This window comes from Pan troglodytes, chromosome 8 (assembly GCF_028858775.2).
Source record: "Pan troglodytes isolate AG18354 chromosome 8, NHGRI_mPanTro3-v2.0_pri, whole genome shotgun sequence".
Lineage (NCBI taxonomy): Eukaryota > Metazoa > Chordata > Mammalia > Primates > Hominidae > Pan > Pan troglodytes.
The window spans coordinates 62,952,522-62,968,879 of NC_072406.2; the positions used below are offsets into that span (position 1 = coordinate 62,952,522).

At 39.8% G+C, this 16,358-nt stretch overlaps 1 protein-coding gene across 24 annotated transcripts in view; it reads right to left on the reverse strand.

Moving 5' to 3' along the window:
* SGMS1 (sphingomyelin synthase 1) overlaps positions 1 to 16,358 on the reverse strand; it is a 350,796-nt gene that overhangs the window by 243,516 nt on the left and 90,922 nt on the right. The window contains exon 1 of one of the 24 annotated variants that reach the window (XM_054659379.2): positions 1,289 to 1,386. The exons of the other annotated variants lie outside the window; for them this stretch is intronic. The gene's annotated coding sequence lies outside the window, so the exon portion shown is untranslated. Of the gene's footprint in view, positions 1 to 1,288; positions 1,387 to 16,358 lie in introns of those variants that run through there. 24 annotated transcript variants of the gene reach the window in all.

Below are 16,358 nucleotides of genomic sequence, written 5' to 3' on the forward strand. Positions count from 1 at the left end.
ACCACCTAACCGTCACCTACTGCCACATCCCACAGCATCTCCAGCCTACACAGGTGACTTGGGAGTAACCATACATCATGCCTAATTAAAAATATGGGATCACCATTAGTCAAGAGGTGCTTGAGACTCGGAGCTTTGATTCCTAAAAACTTTAAGAGCCTTCTATTAAAACTGAAACATCCCTAGAAAAAGTAGTATTTTAATTCTTTATTAGTTACATACTGCAGTACTCATTGTCAGTAAATACACACAAAAACCTGTTCCGGTCTGTCAGTCAGGGAAAGACTATCCTGGAACTCACCAAAACCTCATTAAGGCCTACTAATTTCAGAAAAGCAAGCCTAAGCAAATGAAAAATTGAAACGTTAGTGATTTTTAAGAAGCACAACCTGTATATTTTAACTTTAAAATATGAGTTGTAAATCCAAATGTCAATGGAGCCAGGCAGGGAAGACAGTTCCAGCTGGCAGGTATGAAAAAACAAAGGTTCCCTGCTAGTGCAAGTGGGAAGCGGCCTCTCAGCCCAAGCCAGCTGCTGCTAGAGGGAGTACAGCATGCAGGAGCAGGCTGCAGCCACCGAATGCAGGCACCGAGAAGGTTCAGGGGCTGGCCCCACCACAGCTCATCTAAAATGATTGGCTTTCTAGTTGCTTTTCTTTTAAAATTATAAAAGTCATATGGGTGAATAAATTTAGTTCCAAGGGATATAAATTAAGAAGTAAAAGTCCTTCCCTTCTACTCCCCCAATTGCTAACAGATTACATCACTATGTATTCTTTTTCTAGACACACAAAATGTTCTACAAGTTGCTTTTTTCACTCAACAATATGTCGTGGACATCCTTCCACATCAGTACATTCAGATCTACTGCATTCTTTTTACCAAAAGCAGTTAGAGCACAGAATTTCAATGCTGGGAGATGCCTGAGAGGCTCTAGGCCAACTCTTTCCATTTAACAGACAGGGTTCTCAGAGGTCCTGGACACCTCTAACCATATAGGAAAGAAGCCAGAGCCTCCCCAAATGGGGTCACGCCAGCAGGTGTCACCAGCATCATGCCCTCATCTCTGCTATTCAAAGGAGCCTGAGCCTCAGCAAGAAAGAGGCCAAGGCTTCCCACGTGGCAGGTGAGAAGCAAGAAGGGAGACAAAATTATCTTGGAACAAAGTAATGAATTGTAATCAGTGAAAAGCCTCACAAACATGAACTCTGTATTTTTTATTAGCAAATATCTAGAATCACTCTAAATTCATCCAAGTAACTCAATTAAAATATTAAAATTCACTTACCAGTCATATTCTACCTAGTTCCAAAATACATCTGGATTGGAGTCAACTCAGAATTGCATAAAATTCACCATCTTCCTGCTTTGAGGCCTTAAAGAAACAGGGCAGGACCTGGCTCACAAATAAGCTGCTTATCTGAGCCAGCCAGAAGATTCCAATTACAGGGCTTCATGGGTACATCCAGAGCTGCAGCAGTGTAATAAGGAATGCGGTTGAGGCCTCTGCTTCAAAGATCATTCTTATACAAGGAAACATTTATTAAAAGAGGGAAGAACTGTAAACTTCCTATTTAAAATGTTAATTTTATTAGTGACTCCAGGTACTGAGAAGCTAACTAAGTATTCAGACCTTCAGAAACTCCAGTTTAGCTCCCAAATATAGAAAAATCTCTCTATCTAAAGATATAAACTCCCTGGAGGCCAAAGCCTTCCTGCATGGCTAGCTTTTAAAACATTTTAGGAAACTTGACCTCAAACTAAAATCAGCATTTCAGCAAGTGTTACTTAGAGCCTTTGAGAAACTATATTTCATACAAACACCAATTTCAGAAATATGTTGTTCTCTACTAATACACACAATTTGCTTTGTAAAAGAAATGCTTAGTCTTTTTCCGGTATTCTTTATCTTAGCTCAACGGAAAGACCATCTAATTGCCAGGCTAAAAACAGGGAATATTCCAGAATGCTCTCATTTTCCCCTCTCCTCCATTCCCAAAGGAGATGCATCACCACCACACCTACCCACCCTGTCTCTTGACTGTTTCACTTCTCCAACCCTTTGGTTTGGATTCTTACCAAATCCCAGGGGGTCCATGACAACAGCCTCCTAATACAACTCTCGGTCACCAATCTTACCTGTCTCCTAGCTGTTCCATACAAAACTGTAAGAGTAACCTCATTCATTCATTTAACAAATAACTACAGAGCCTCTACTATGCAACAGGCAGTGTTGCAGCACTGAAGATAAAGCAGTATACACAATCACTGCCCTCAGGACCACCCCACAGTAGTGTCAGACAAGTGCTAAGTGCCATGGAGGAAACAGAAAGCAGGCAGAGGGCCAGAGAGTGCTTGGGGGCTGGGTTATTTTGTCTAGAGTGGTCACCAAAGGCCTCATTCCAAAGGGGACATGTGAGCATGTCCTAGAGGAAGGGGAGTGAGCAAACATGTCAGGGGAAGCACATTCCAGGGAAAGCAGAAACAGGTGTACCACAGGAACATGTGCCAGGTGTATCTCAGGAGAGCAAGGAGGCCAGAGTGAATGGAGCACAATGAGCCAAGGGAACAATCATCAGAGGTAAGATCAGAGAGACCCCGTACGCCCGCACAGACGCAGCAACAACTGAGAAGTTTGTCTGGAGTGAAATGAGAACAGTGTTTCTGTGTAGTAACTCCTTTCCAGAATTTAGTTGGAAATTTATAGGTTTTGCAGAATCCCTAGAAAAATCAGATGAGAAACAGCAAAAACAGTATTATAATTTTCTTGCTTTTTTAGCAATCAACATCAAGTCCACTGACAAGTCCAAAGCAAGCACAGGAAATGCCGTCCTGCAGAGGTAAAGGTTAAGGCCAACATTTCCGAGAACTGAGACAGGAGTGTGCAGAAGAGAAGAGCCCCATCCAATCACTCAGTCTTCCTTGTAGCTGTTCCCATGTTCTAAGCGTGAGTTCGATGTCCTGTCTGCCGCCAAGGGTGAGTCAATATTGCAAATAAAATTAATATTAATAAGCTTCACATAGTAGGCTTTATACAAATACTGATTATATGCAGTGCTGTTAATCTTTCTAGAAGATCCAAATGTTAACACGATCAGATAATGTTCATAGGCATTTTCCAGTGCTTGAATATTCACTAGGGTACAGTTCTTTGTAAACAGTACATGTAAATACTATTGAACTTAGTATCACTTATTTATTAAATAATTTTTTAGATATTCACAATAATGAATAAAGAGCAAGAAGAATGTTGGAAGTATTTTAAAAAGATAAAGTAACTCAATTAGCTTTTTGCTAGCTATGTTTTAATCACAGAAGTATGAAGCATCATTATTAGTCATTTGGAAAAAGAATTCTTGAGTGATATGCTTTTAAAAGAAATTAGTAATAAATTGCTTACACATAGGAATAAAGATCTAGTACTGCCCACTAAATATTTAAGCAATATTAGTTGTTTATCTGAGGTGAAAAAAGAACAACTGTTTTGCTTTGGCAAACAAAAATAGCTCAATTACTAAAATTTTTAACGAAAAGACTTTTAAAAGGAAAATATGCTTTAGCAGAAGAAATGCAAAAAAAAAAAAGGTAAATGTTGTAGAAATTAGAACCTGATATAAAATCTGAACTAGCAAAAATAAACACACAAACTCTAACAGCAAAAAAAAAAAAAAAATGGCAGCCAAAAAATTTGTATTGTTAGGTTTATATGAGCTTAGGAAACCTTAATCTTTTATAACAAGCAATCAGCATACCTGCCTTTTGCTGCATAGGAGACTCTACCCACTACTTCTAACTTCCAAGGCTACTATACAAACAAGAGAAACACATGGGGAATTATTTCCCAACTGTAGATGGACTGACAGGGAAATAAAGATAGGAGGAGAAGGAAAAACTCAGTAGGTTTTGAGTTTACAAAGGTAACTTACATAGACACCGTAAGTACCAAACTCTACTTCAGCCAATTAACTTATTTATATAATCCTCACAGCTGCCTTAAGAGACAGTTATTATAATTACCTTCTCTCACCTTGAAATTAAGAAACTGAGTCCCAGGGAAGTTAAGCTAATTGTCACACTGCAACTAAGTGGCAGAGCCAAAAGCAAACCAGATCCTGGCTGCAGCTGTATGCTAGTAACCAACACACCCTCCTGCCTCTGTGCTTCTTCAACTGAACCCTAGGACTTCTGAGTATGATGGGCAATTATGTGTTAATGGGTCAACGAACTCTCATTAACCTGATCATTGTTCTTATTACTATTTATTTGCAGATTTTTTAAATTATAAGGGTATTTCATTTGAAGGCACCATATGACCTTTCACTCCCATGTACTGAATCTAATTCCCAGACTGGAAGCTTCCCCATTTCTGCCATAAAAAGTGAACAGGTTACTCCTGGCTGCTTAAATTTCATGCCTGAAATATCCCAGATAAGCTGCTTGGAATGAGCCAAACATTACAATGCAAAATGGGATCTGGCATCCTTTCCTGATTAATGGCGGGGCTGGATTCTGTCAGTGTTCAACGACATGAAATTCCAAGGCCTGGAACCAAATGTCCATGCTTTCCAGTAAGTACAGTTGACCCTTGCACAACACGAATTTGAACTACGTGGTCCACTTATACACAGATTTTCTTCTGCCTCTGCCAACCCTGAGACAGCAAACTTTCCTCCTCCTCCTCCTCAGCCTACTCAACATGAAGACAATGAGGATGGAGAACTTTATGATGATCCACTTCCACCTAATGAACAGTAAATATATTTTCTTTCATGATTTTCTTAATAACATTTTCCTTTCTCTAGCTTACCTACTGTAAGAATACAATATGTAATATGGATAATATACAAAATATGTCTTAATCAACTGTTTATATTTTCCGTAAGGTTTCCGGTCAAGAGTAGGCTATAAGTAGTTATGTTTTGGGGGAGTCAAAAGTTATACACAGATGTTTGACTGTGAGGGGTGGGGGTGCCTCTAACGCCTATGTTGTTCAACTTTATGTAAGTCTCAAAGCTGCTGCAGACTGGCCCAGAGAAATCCATCCAGATAACACCTGGCAAAGGGAATGCTGATCTAAAACAGATTATGATGCTAAGGGGAACTGGTAAACATGTCACGGGGTGCACATCACATATCAAAGGCCTGTTACTAAAACTACAAGAGTTACACAAGCCCCCCAAAATGTAATTTTACTTGCTATAATCTTTTACTTCAACTACTTTTGTTTCTTTAAGCAACATCAGTATCCAAACCACCAACCATACAACCGCACAGCCCACCCTGACCCAGCTGCCAGAGGCGTACCCTACACTGTCATTCCAAATCACTTTTGATCACTTATCTTCCACATCTGTAATCCTGTCCACAAAAGCAACCATATACAATAGATACTCAGGCTGCTTTGGAAATGAAGAAGAGAAAGAATTAAATATAGCTCTCTTGGCCAATTCTCTGGACACAGAAGATCTATCAAACATACACTAGAATTAAACCCATTATTGATAAGGAAATTAAACTTTAAAGAAGTAACTTCTCCAGGGTCACGCAGATCTAAGTACAAACTGTTACCCTATCATCAGGGAGGTTTTAGAGGGTTTTCTCAACAGGGCCACCCTGCCCTTAGGGCACAGGAAATATCTTCCCAGTGGGAGGAATAAAGAAGAATCTCACATAGCAAACTCTGGGTAAACACTCATGGCTTGAAGTGGGTGGCTAACAGGCACATGGGACAAAAATATACACCATTGATGTCCCACTATTAGGAGTTTTTAAAAACAAAATCCATTCCCTTCTAGGTAAAATTATAAGTAATTCCAATTCAACTATGTAAACAGGAGGAAACATCTAACACCTCTTCCTTATACACAGGAAAAGAAAGTTTGTTAAAATAGAAGAAAGGAAATAAAGCAAGTATAAGTAGCTCAGAGAGAATGTGGTTTTGTAGTAGGAACTTTCACTATTTTTCCTTCGATTTGTTGCATACACGTGTATACACACAGATTTATATATATAAAATATAAATAATATAATATATAGACATATATTACCTTAGGTAATATAGATTATCTAATATATTACATTATAACACATATGTAATATGTATTATATATAAAATAGACATATATTATATATTACATATATCAGAATATATGTGTATATATTATATATCGCATATATATTACATAATATATAACATATTATGTAATATACATAATATCTAATGTATGTAATATACAGTATATGTATTATAATATATGCATATATTATATATTATATATTATTAATATTAATATTATATATTATATGCATATAATATATGCATATATTATAATACATATTATATATTATATGCATATAATATATGCATATATTATAATATATTACATAATGTGTATTGTACTTATGTATATAATATATACATAAAACATAATACATATATGTAATACATATTACATAATACATAAATACATATTACATATTATATAACACATATAATACATAATATTTATGTGTAATATATTATATGACATATATACATAATACATATATACATAATATATGACATATAATACACAATATATGTAATATAGTATATATTAATATATAATATGTAATATAGTATATATTACACATATTACATAATATATGTTACATATATACATCTGTGTATATACGTGTAGGAAAAATTTATTTTTCCTTCATTACATAATATATACATAAACATCATAGTATACATATAGTTTTGTTTTTTCTTGCTGACTCTAGCCATACAATTGCCAGGTGTTAATGCCAGACACTGAGCAAAGTGAGGAAAGAACATTTGCATCCAGTGCCTTTATACCGTTTTCCTAACAGTTTTTAAAGGCTGCATTACTCGGCAAGGGACAGAAAAGTCCTGCTGTGTGTCTTAATCTCTTTATGTTATATTCACATCTTGTTATTTGAGAATTATCTCTGAGCACTGAGACTAAGCAGAGCCTCATAAATATTAGTGCTTATATTGGCAGATATAAACTTTGGAACCCATAGTTTAAGAACTAGTTAACTGGTACAATTGACAGAAACATAATAAGACTATGAATTAAAAGGCCTAGTTTCTAAACCTTGGAGTTGTGATATGACCTCAGGAAAAATCAACATTTCTCTGGGTCTTTTCTCACTTGCTAAATGGCATGTGAATGTTTACCGTGTTTTGGGCACCAGTCCCAGCATTTTGCATACATCAACTCATTACAATACCAAAACAGTACAATGAAGTAGGTATCACCACCCTCATTTGACAACTGCGGAAACTGAGGCACTGAGTAATACAGCTAGTATCAACTGGCAGAGCATGAATGTAACACAGTCCATCTGGGTCCAGAGCTCAGTCTCTTAATTAACCACGAGCACTGCTGGGTTAGAGGATTTCTGGGATTCCTTCCAGCTCAAACCTTCTATGATTCTGAAATGCTAAGAATGAGCTGTGCTTAGTTCGTCACATTGATGCCAATTTCTTGAAGTTGCTCAATGACCTTCGCAAGTAACAAATCCTTAATCTTTATAAATACTGAAAGATTTAAAGCAGCTACCACAGACACTGATTACAGACACTCACTTTAATGAAAGGTCAACTTAAAATGAACTAGAAATCCATGTGGTGCTTGCAATGCTTCTTGTTTATCCAATTCTCAATTGATGTAGGAGAACTAAGTTACCTGAACTGAAAGGTGGAAGGAAGCAAGACAGAGAAATATTTTGCTTTTGGAATAACTGAGACTGGAAATTAACCACAGCCAGCTTCAAGGCTCACCAGCTGATCTCTACTCACTAATATTTCAGGTGGACCTCTCCCCACAGAGGACCCCAAAAGTACACCCACTACCCCACTCCCAGACAAGGCAAGGAAGGAAGGAGGGGTTGCAATGACATCTCCGAGCCACCAGAGAGCATATCTTCATCTGGGTTCAGAACATTTTACAAAACAGGTGAGTTGAAATTTGAGACTCTTCCAGGAGAGTATGAAAAAATCCACCCTAGTTCATGTGTATTTCTTTTTCTCAAATCAGCAAATATGTCTCAGGCCTACGCTTTCTTTTCTTTCTTCTTTAAAAGTCCCAGTTTCTCCACAGTCCAACTCAACCTTCACCAAAATGAATGAATGAAACTACCACTCTAGATCAGAGATTCTAGGATTCAACTATGCACAAAAATAGTTATGTGATTAAAATGCAGATTCCTGTCCTCCACACCTATAGATTATGGTTTGGTGTATCTGCTACAGGACTCAGGAATTTACATTTCTGACAAACACTCTCTGAGTGTGTGTGCGCGCGCGCACACACACACACACACTCACACACGGGCGCTCATGCGCACTCGTACACGCACCCACTACCACAATCACCTTCCCCCCACCACCTCTCTGACACAGGTGGTTGGTAGACCACGTTTGAAAAACACTATTGCAGATGCTGTAAGAGGAAAGTTACATCTCTTTTAAATCACAGGCTAAATATTGTCTCTACACTCTTTTTTTGAGACGGAGTCTCGCTCTGTCGCCCAGGCTGGAGTGCAGTGGCGCGATCTCGTCTCACTGCAAGCTCCGCCTCCCGGGTTCACGCCATTCTCCTGCCTCAGCCTCCCGAGTAGCTGGGACTACAGGCGCCCGCCCCCATGCCCGGCTAATTTTTTTGTATTTTTACTAGAGACGGGGTTTCACCGTGTTATCCAGGATGGTCTTGATCTCCTGACCTCATGATCCGCCCGCCTTGGCCTCCCAAAGTGCTGGGATTACAGGCGTGAGCCACCGCGCCCGGCCGTCTCCACACTCTTTAGGAACTAGAGGGTTTGTTCCGTGTCCCTTTTTCTTGTGCATCTGCCTGTGATTCCAGGTGCACTCTCTGCAAAACAGACTTCCCTGCTCGATCTGGTCACTGTTTTGGTCCTTACTAGGTAAGCTCTGTCTAGCTCTTCCTGTAAAAAGAAAACCTCTACAGTAAAGTTCCCGACAGCTTCATGAACTTATTCCCAGAATCAAACATGAGCCTAGAGAGCATGAGAGCAGTAATTTCATTCACGAACTAGTAAGTAGCTCACCAGATGCTGGCTTCCTGTTAGGCACTCTGCAGCATCTAGTGCCTGTGGCAGTACAAGATGGACCTCTGAGTCCTCGTGGTCGGCCCCAGGCACTGCTTTCAAACCCATCATTCTATAGACAGGTGGGAAGGACGACCTACCATACTCCAAGACCATGCCTACAGGGCGGGCAGTCTGTACACACAGGGCAAACGGTCTTGTAGCTACTGAAATAACACAATGCTGATGTATTGCTAATTCAATTACAGGAATGTATTACACCATTGTTAAAATGAACTTCTATAAAACACAATGATACTAAAAACCACGTTAAATCCTCTTACATAAGAAACTCTTTTGATGGAACCCATCCTATGCAATCAGTCCCATAGTGACTGGGGTTTAAATTACAGGAATCCACAGGCCCAGGGTTTCTGATTACACTTGCGTGTGCTATGGAATGAAGGTACTGACAACCTACCTCCAAGTGCCAGGAGCAGCCTGGATGATGGCTCCCAGGGCTCCCAGGCCAGTCCTTACACCAGATCCTGCAAGCAGGCGCCGCCTAGAGCCTGTGAGAAACCAGGCCTCAGGCCAAACGCCATAGCCTCTCCTCTAACCTGATGTTAAAATGCAGAACACAACACCCTTGCACCTAAACACATTCCTGTGACAGCCACATTAGCACAGACTTTAACCATGACAACCCGAGAGACCATGTGTCAGCACACTGGCTTTCCTGAATCCACAGGTAGAAAGGATTTGGCACAGTGTGAGACAGAAAACACATGCTGCAAGGAAGTGACTAAAGGTCAGGATTGTGCTTACCTTTGAGGGAAAGGGGGTCATGACTGGGAATGGGCAGAGGGGGCTTCTAGAGGGCTAGCAAATGTCTGTTTCCTGACCCGGGTGGTGGTAACTTGTCTTCACTTTGTGATCATAAATTTATGTTTTATATTCTTTAAACTGCGCAACATTGTTTAAAGGCACCTGCAATATGACATTACTGCTAAACCAATACTCTAGTTTTTCCTCTTGGGATCACACATCTCTGATGACCATGGGGCCAGTAAGACCACAAGCACGTGAGATGATCATAACTCAGCAATATTCCCACGGGTGGGCATACACCCCGTAGCAAAGTCATTTGTTTATAAAGCTCTCAAAGTTATGCAACTCAAATGTAGTGGTAGTTAATGTGGCACTTTATGAGCAAGAAAGAACATTCAAAAAATGAGAATTACCCACAGTTAATGGATTACAATAAAATAATGTTCTACTCATTGTCAAAATGCCATAGGGCAGCAGAAAATGAGACAATGGCAGATAATCAGATTTTTTTTTTTTTTTAAGTTTTTTTTTTCTTTTATTATTATACTTTAAGTTTTAGGGTACATGTGCACATTGTGCAGGTTAGTTACATATGTATACATCAGATTATTTAAAAGGGCTACGTTCACACTGGATGAACTTGCCCTAGTGCCCTCTCTGGTCTTCATGTCTCTCCACCATTCTCAGCTGGCTGCAGGTTTTGCCCCTTTCCTGGCACCCACTTTCTCCAGCCCCATATTGTAAGTCATTTGAGGGTTGGGGGAAGGGTTAGCAGAAGTCACTTTCTTCTTTTCCTCAATGGACTTCAAACTTTTTTTATCCTCCAAACGTTTTCCTTTGTCAGTTTTTTATTAAACAAGCAAGATATTTACATATCATTGCCTACCTTTCTTTCTCTCTAGAGTGAGTTTTGAAGGCACACAAATTGTCTTACTTAACTCAGTATCCCTGGGCTTAGTACACAGTATCTTATACCTAGCAGACACACAATAGGTCTTCAGAGAATGCACTAAAAAAATAAAAAATATATATTTTTATACAAAATCACATGTGTCATCTATACTGCCACTGAAGAACTTCCTGCTGCTGTAAAAAAGATGACAATGTAATCTACATCAGGGCAGTACTGACTTCTACTGTATCTGCTTGGAACAGAAAGTAAGCAGCACCCTTTGGGGTGGAGATTGGGAAAGCATTTGTCAATGCCACCATTTATGTTACACAAAAGATACGTCTGGAAAGAAGTGGTTAAGGGCATGGGTTTGGAAGTCAAGCACAATGAGTTAAAATCTCAACTCTACCGAAAGTGTCCTGGATAAGCAACATATACGCTCTGAACCCTTCATTTCTGCCAAAGGCTGCCAATTCCTAGGAATGACATAGCGTCTGACTCCTTTGCCTCAAGTTGGCTTCAGATGCCTCCATGTTCTTCCTCTAGGAAGTCAACATAATAGTGTCCAGGGTCTGAGTTGCCTATGTTGGGGGTGAGTACTAGTGGAGGTTAGGGGGCAACCTCATCAGGGATGCTGAGAAGGCCATCACTTCCTCCATCCCCGGCACCCAGTGTGTGCCCGTGACAATCAGGTGCTCCCACTCAGGACCTGGAAGCTGGAGCAAGCAACATAAGGAGACAGAGACAGAGGAGAATATGGAGATAACCACACTTACAGTGTCTGAACAGTGCCATCAGGGTGTCCTCACAAGGTGACACCAGCACAATGGTAGCTCACTGTTCCTATGGTATGGTTTTTGTTGTGGTTCTGGCAACCCAGTATTCCTTTGATAACTGCTGGATATTCTTTCAATAACTGCTTTTTCTGCTTAAGTTCTCATTTGCAACCAAGAATACATGGATGGGGTGGGAAAGTTTTGACAACCTTTGGCTTTCATAAGTGCAGGAGATGACAAAAATAAAACATCAAAAGAAGTGAAGCCAGAGAAGTGGTAACTTAGAAAACAAAACTGAGCAAAGATTTATACTGCAAAAGTAAAATTCAATGAGTCTGCCCCACTCTTTTTTTTTTAACCTTTAACCTTTGTGTTTGTTAAAGTATGAGGTATGTTTGCTGACAAACCTCCTTTGTTTGTGAAAACAGATGCTTTCTCTATTTGCCTGACACAGCAGAGGACACTAAAACCAGAAAACATATTGATTTTTACTTTACTCTGTTGACAGCTACTTCTGTTTTTAAATTTCTCTCTGATTCTTGTATACTGGAAGGCTATGGGTTATTAAACCCCCTCACATTCAGTTCGGTTTAACAAATCTTTATTAAAGGACTACTTTATGCAAACACTATGGTATGCATTTATAGCTAAACTCATCACAAATGGAGATATTTCAACTCAAATTCAACTAGAAATTCTGTAATTAATGCTGGAAAATTTTTATTTTAAATAGAAAACAGCAACCATTTTGTGAGCATTCTGAGTTATACACAGTACAGTGGTCCCTCAGTATCCACAGGGGATTGGTTTCAGGACCCCTGGCAGACACAAAATCTACAAAGCTTAAGTCTCTGATGTAAAACGGTGAAGAATTTGCATATAACCTATGTGCATCCTCTTACATATTTTCAGTCTTCTCTAGATTACTTATCAATCCTAACACAACGAAAATGCTTTGTAAATAGTTGTTATACTGGTTTTTGTTTTGTTTTGTCTTGTTGTTGTTGTTGTTGTCGTTGTTGTTGTTTTTGAGACAGAGTCTCACTCTGTTGCCTGGGCTGGAGTGCAGTGGCGCGATCTTGGCTCACTGCAATCTCCACCTCCAGGGTTCAAGCAATTCTCCTGCCTCAGCCTCCCAAGTAGCTGGGATTACAGGCACCCACCACTACGCTCAGCTAATTTTTGTATTTTTACTAGAGACGGGGTTTCACCATGTTGGCCAGGCTGGTCTCGAACTCCTGACCTCGTGATTCACCTGCCTTGGCCTCCCAAAGTGCTGGGATTACAGATGTGAGCCATCGCACCCGGCCTATACTGTATTTTTTATTGTGGTATTGCTATCTTTATTGGGGATTTTTCCCCTGAATATTTTCAACCCATAGCTGGTTGAATCCTCAGATGTGGAACCACAGATATGAAGGGCTAACTGTATATTCTAGTGGTGTAAAACCAAGAAGTTCCTGGTGACCCATGAGCCAAATGCAACCCACAGACAGGTTTGGTTAACACACATGATGTTGGTGCTTTTTAAGATTTTTAATCAGTGACTTTAAAATCTGGATTTCCATGAAAATTGGAAGATCACCTCCCCACCCCCACTTGGGCTGCCACCTGGCAACGAGGAACAGGCTCCAAGCAGCAGCTGCTCCTATTATACGGGGCAGGCGGCTCTCCAGTGTGTCTGAGTGCCCAACCTCCACTGTTATCTAACATCCGACCCACTTTGCCAATTTATGTTACCTGCACGGTCCTGAGAGGCCTTAGAGTTTGGGATTCTTGTTTTAGACACATCGCAAAGTGAGCTTAACAAAATAAACATAGACACTCACATGCACACACTTATTTCAAATGCTTCAAGTTTCTTTTTCCACAGGGGGAAAAAGGGGGAAAAGATATCCCTTCCTGCTTCAATCAAACAATCCTTGGATTTCAGACTTTCCAGAAATATTAAATTTCTAAACCACTGTATTTCTTATTTCATCACTGTATTTTTCATTTAAACGTTTTTAGAAAATGACAAAATATTGTTTTGCCTCTCCATTTTATTCACTTGCCACCTTTAAGGTTTGGGGGAGGGGGTTGGGGACATTTGTCTAGTTCTCTAGAAAAAAAGCAGGTGGGATAAGAATTTCACAATTTTCTAAACACTTTTGCTTTGACCATCACATACCTAAAATATATCAAACATCCAAATCTTATAAACAAAAAGCATCTAGTACTATAAGAGCAATATTTTTAAACAGGTGCATGTATACATTTTTATTTCTTCCAAACTTTTTCTTCCTCCCAGTAAAAGAAGGAAGATAAATTTTCTCACTTTTTATTCTTACATAGCATCAAACAGAGCTTGAAAATAGCCACCAAAAAAAGCTTGGTAAATGCATGAATGCTTGGATGAAGGAAGAATGGAATGAAGGAATGAACACTTGAAAGAACAAAACAACATTATTTTTGAGCCAAAGGGAGCCACCAGCGTCCCTTGCTGTCTACCCTCCAGTTGCCTAAATTCCCTTCCTTCACTATGTCTAAGCCCATCCCTTCAGAATTCCCATCATTCCCATCCAATTCATCAGTTTTAGGTTCACCTTCCTAAACTGCCTTACTCTACTCAAAGTAAAGACTGAAGGCGGTGCTGTGGCTTGTGCCTATAGTTCCAGCTACTCAGGAGGCTGAGGCAGGAGGATCACTTGAGTCCAGGGTTCCAGAAGAGCCTGGGAAACACAGTGAGACCCCATATCAAAAAAAAGTAAAGTTTGTTTTTTTAAAAGATAGTACACACAAATTATTTTTACAACACTGTAAACACTTTTCCCCTATATTAATGAAGGTAAGCAACCTACAGTACACCAACGTGTCATTTCTTTGTTGAAAAGAAGCAAGGAATGTAAGTGCTGTGAGGGCGCTTACAGACATAGTAAAGAGTGTGCAGCACTGTTCACAATAGCAAAGACTTGGAACCAACCCAAACGCCTATCAATGACAGGCTGGATAAAGAAAATGTGGCACATATACACCATGGAATACTATGCAGCCATAAAAAAGGGTGAGTTCATGTCCTTTGTAGGGACATGGATGAAGCTGGAAACCATAATTCTCAGCAAACTAACACAGGAACAGAAAACCAAACACATCATATTCTCACTCATTCATAAGAGGGAATTGAACAATGAGAACACATGGTCACAGGGAGGGGAACATCACACACTGGGGCCTGTCGGGGGGTGGGAGCCTAGGGGAGGGATAGCATTAGGAGAAATACCTAACGTAGATAACAGGTTGATGGGTGCAGCAAACCACCATGGCACGTGTATACCTATGTAACAAACCTGCACATTCTGCACATGTATCCCAGAACTTAAAGTATTAAAAAAAAAAAGAGTGGTTTAGACATTCACTTTTTTGGAAAGGATGAAAAGTAAGGATGCCAGGGAATGGAGGAACCTGACATAGCAGAAAGAAGACTGGTTTTAGAGTTGGTAGAAAGTTCTTTCTATCCTTCCTGTATAAACCAGTTGTTAGGTTCTCTGGGTTAGGTAGGGACTCTGCAGTTTCTTCCTGTCAAAAATCTCTCCCATGGAAATGGTGCTCCACTGGCCTAGCTCAGCATGAGTAGGAGGTAGCAAACAGCTTTACTGGTCATTTGTCTGCTTTGGTTTAGTGCACTGTGGGGTAGATTTCTTATCAGAAAACAGGTATGTCATCTGTAGAAAGAAGAAAAAACATGGTAGCTCAATTTCCCCCAAACAAATAATTTTTAAAATTTTTTAAAGAAAAACAAAGTTTTTTCTACCAGGGAAGCAATAGCATGTGGTCATTAAAATCATGGACCTCAGAACTGAGGTCAGTGCTGATTCAGCCACTCCTATGCAAGCTGGATGGTAGCTTCCCCTCCTAAAGTCTTCATGTCCCCTCCAAAGAAGCTGGGGTGATCCCTCCCTTAGGAGGCTAGTGTAAGCCTGTAACAAGACCCCAAGACTGCATCTGGCACCTAGCAGGCCACGGTGACAATAATTATGGTTAATCTTCTCCCTTGCTCTTTTTCAAGGCCGCCTGCTGACCTTCTAGGAATTTATGGTTACATTTCTTAAAACCATTTTACATTAACAAAGCACTGCTAACTGTGGACCCTCCAAGGAAAAGATGTCATGAAAACTAATGGAAAGCTTTTCTAGGTTTCCCAGCTTCTTATTCCCCAAGCAAAATGCTGGAAAAATAGAAGGTATTAGCCTCATAGTCTTTACTAATTGAACCAGCCTTCCTTACTTGCAGAAAAAGCCACACGACAAGCATCTCAACGTCTTGGTCTCTCAATACCAAAGGTACTAAAGGATGAGGGCTCAATTATGCAAACATCACTGTGCTTAACAGAAACCCTCTTCCAGTAAATCCATTATTAATCCTCAGGTCAATCCTTACAATGTTAATGATTCAGAGGAAATGGGCATTCCTTGTAGACTTCAACTATTATGACATTTTAAAAAATAATCTTGAGAAAAATCAACATAATCTGGACCTTATGAGTATAGCTAGTGCCACTGCATTACACGTGAAATTCTTTTTAAAAATAAGAATAAAGACCCAATGAGTGAAATGAGAGACAGGCCCAATCAAGGTCTATGAGCCACTGCTCTGTACTCATGGTGCCCTATTAAGGTCCTAATAACATAGTATTGAGGGCCTTTTGATTCTCTGCTATTTAAAAAAAGGGTAGAGCCAGGCAAAGTGGCTCACACTTAACAATCTGAGCACTTTTGGAGCCCAAGGCAGGAGAATTGCTTAAGCCCAGGACTTTGAGACCAGCC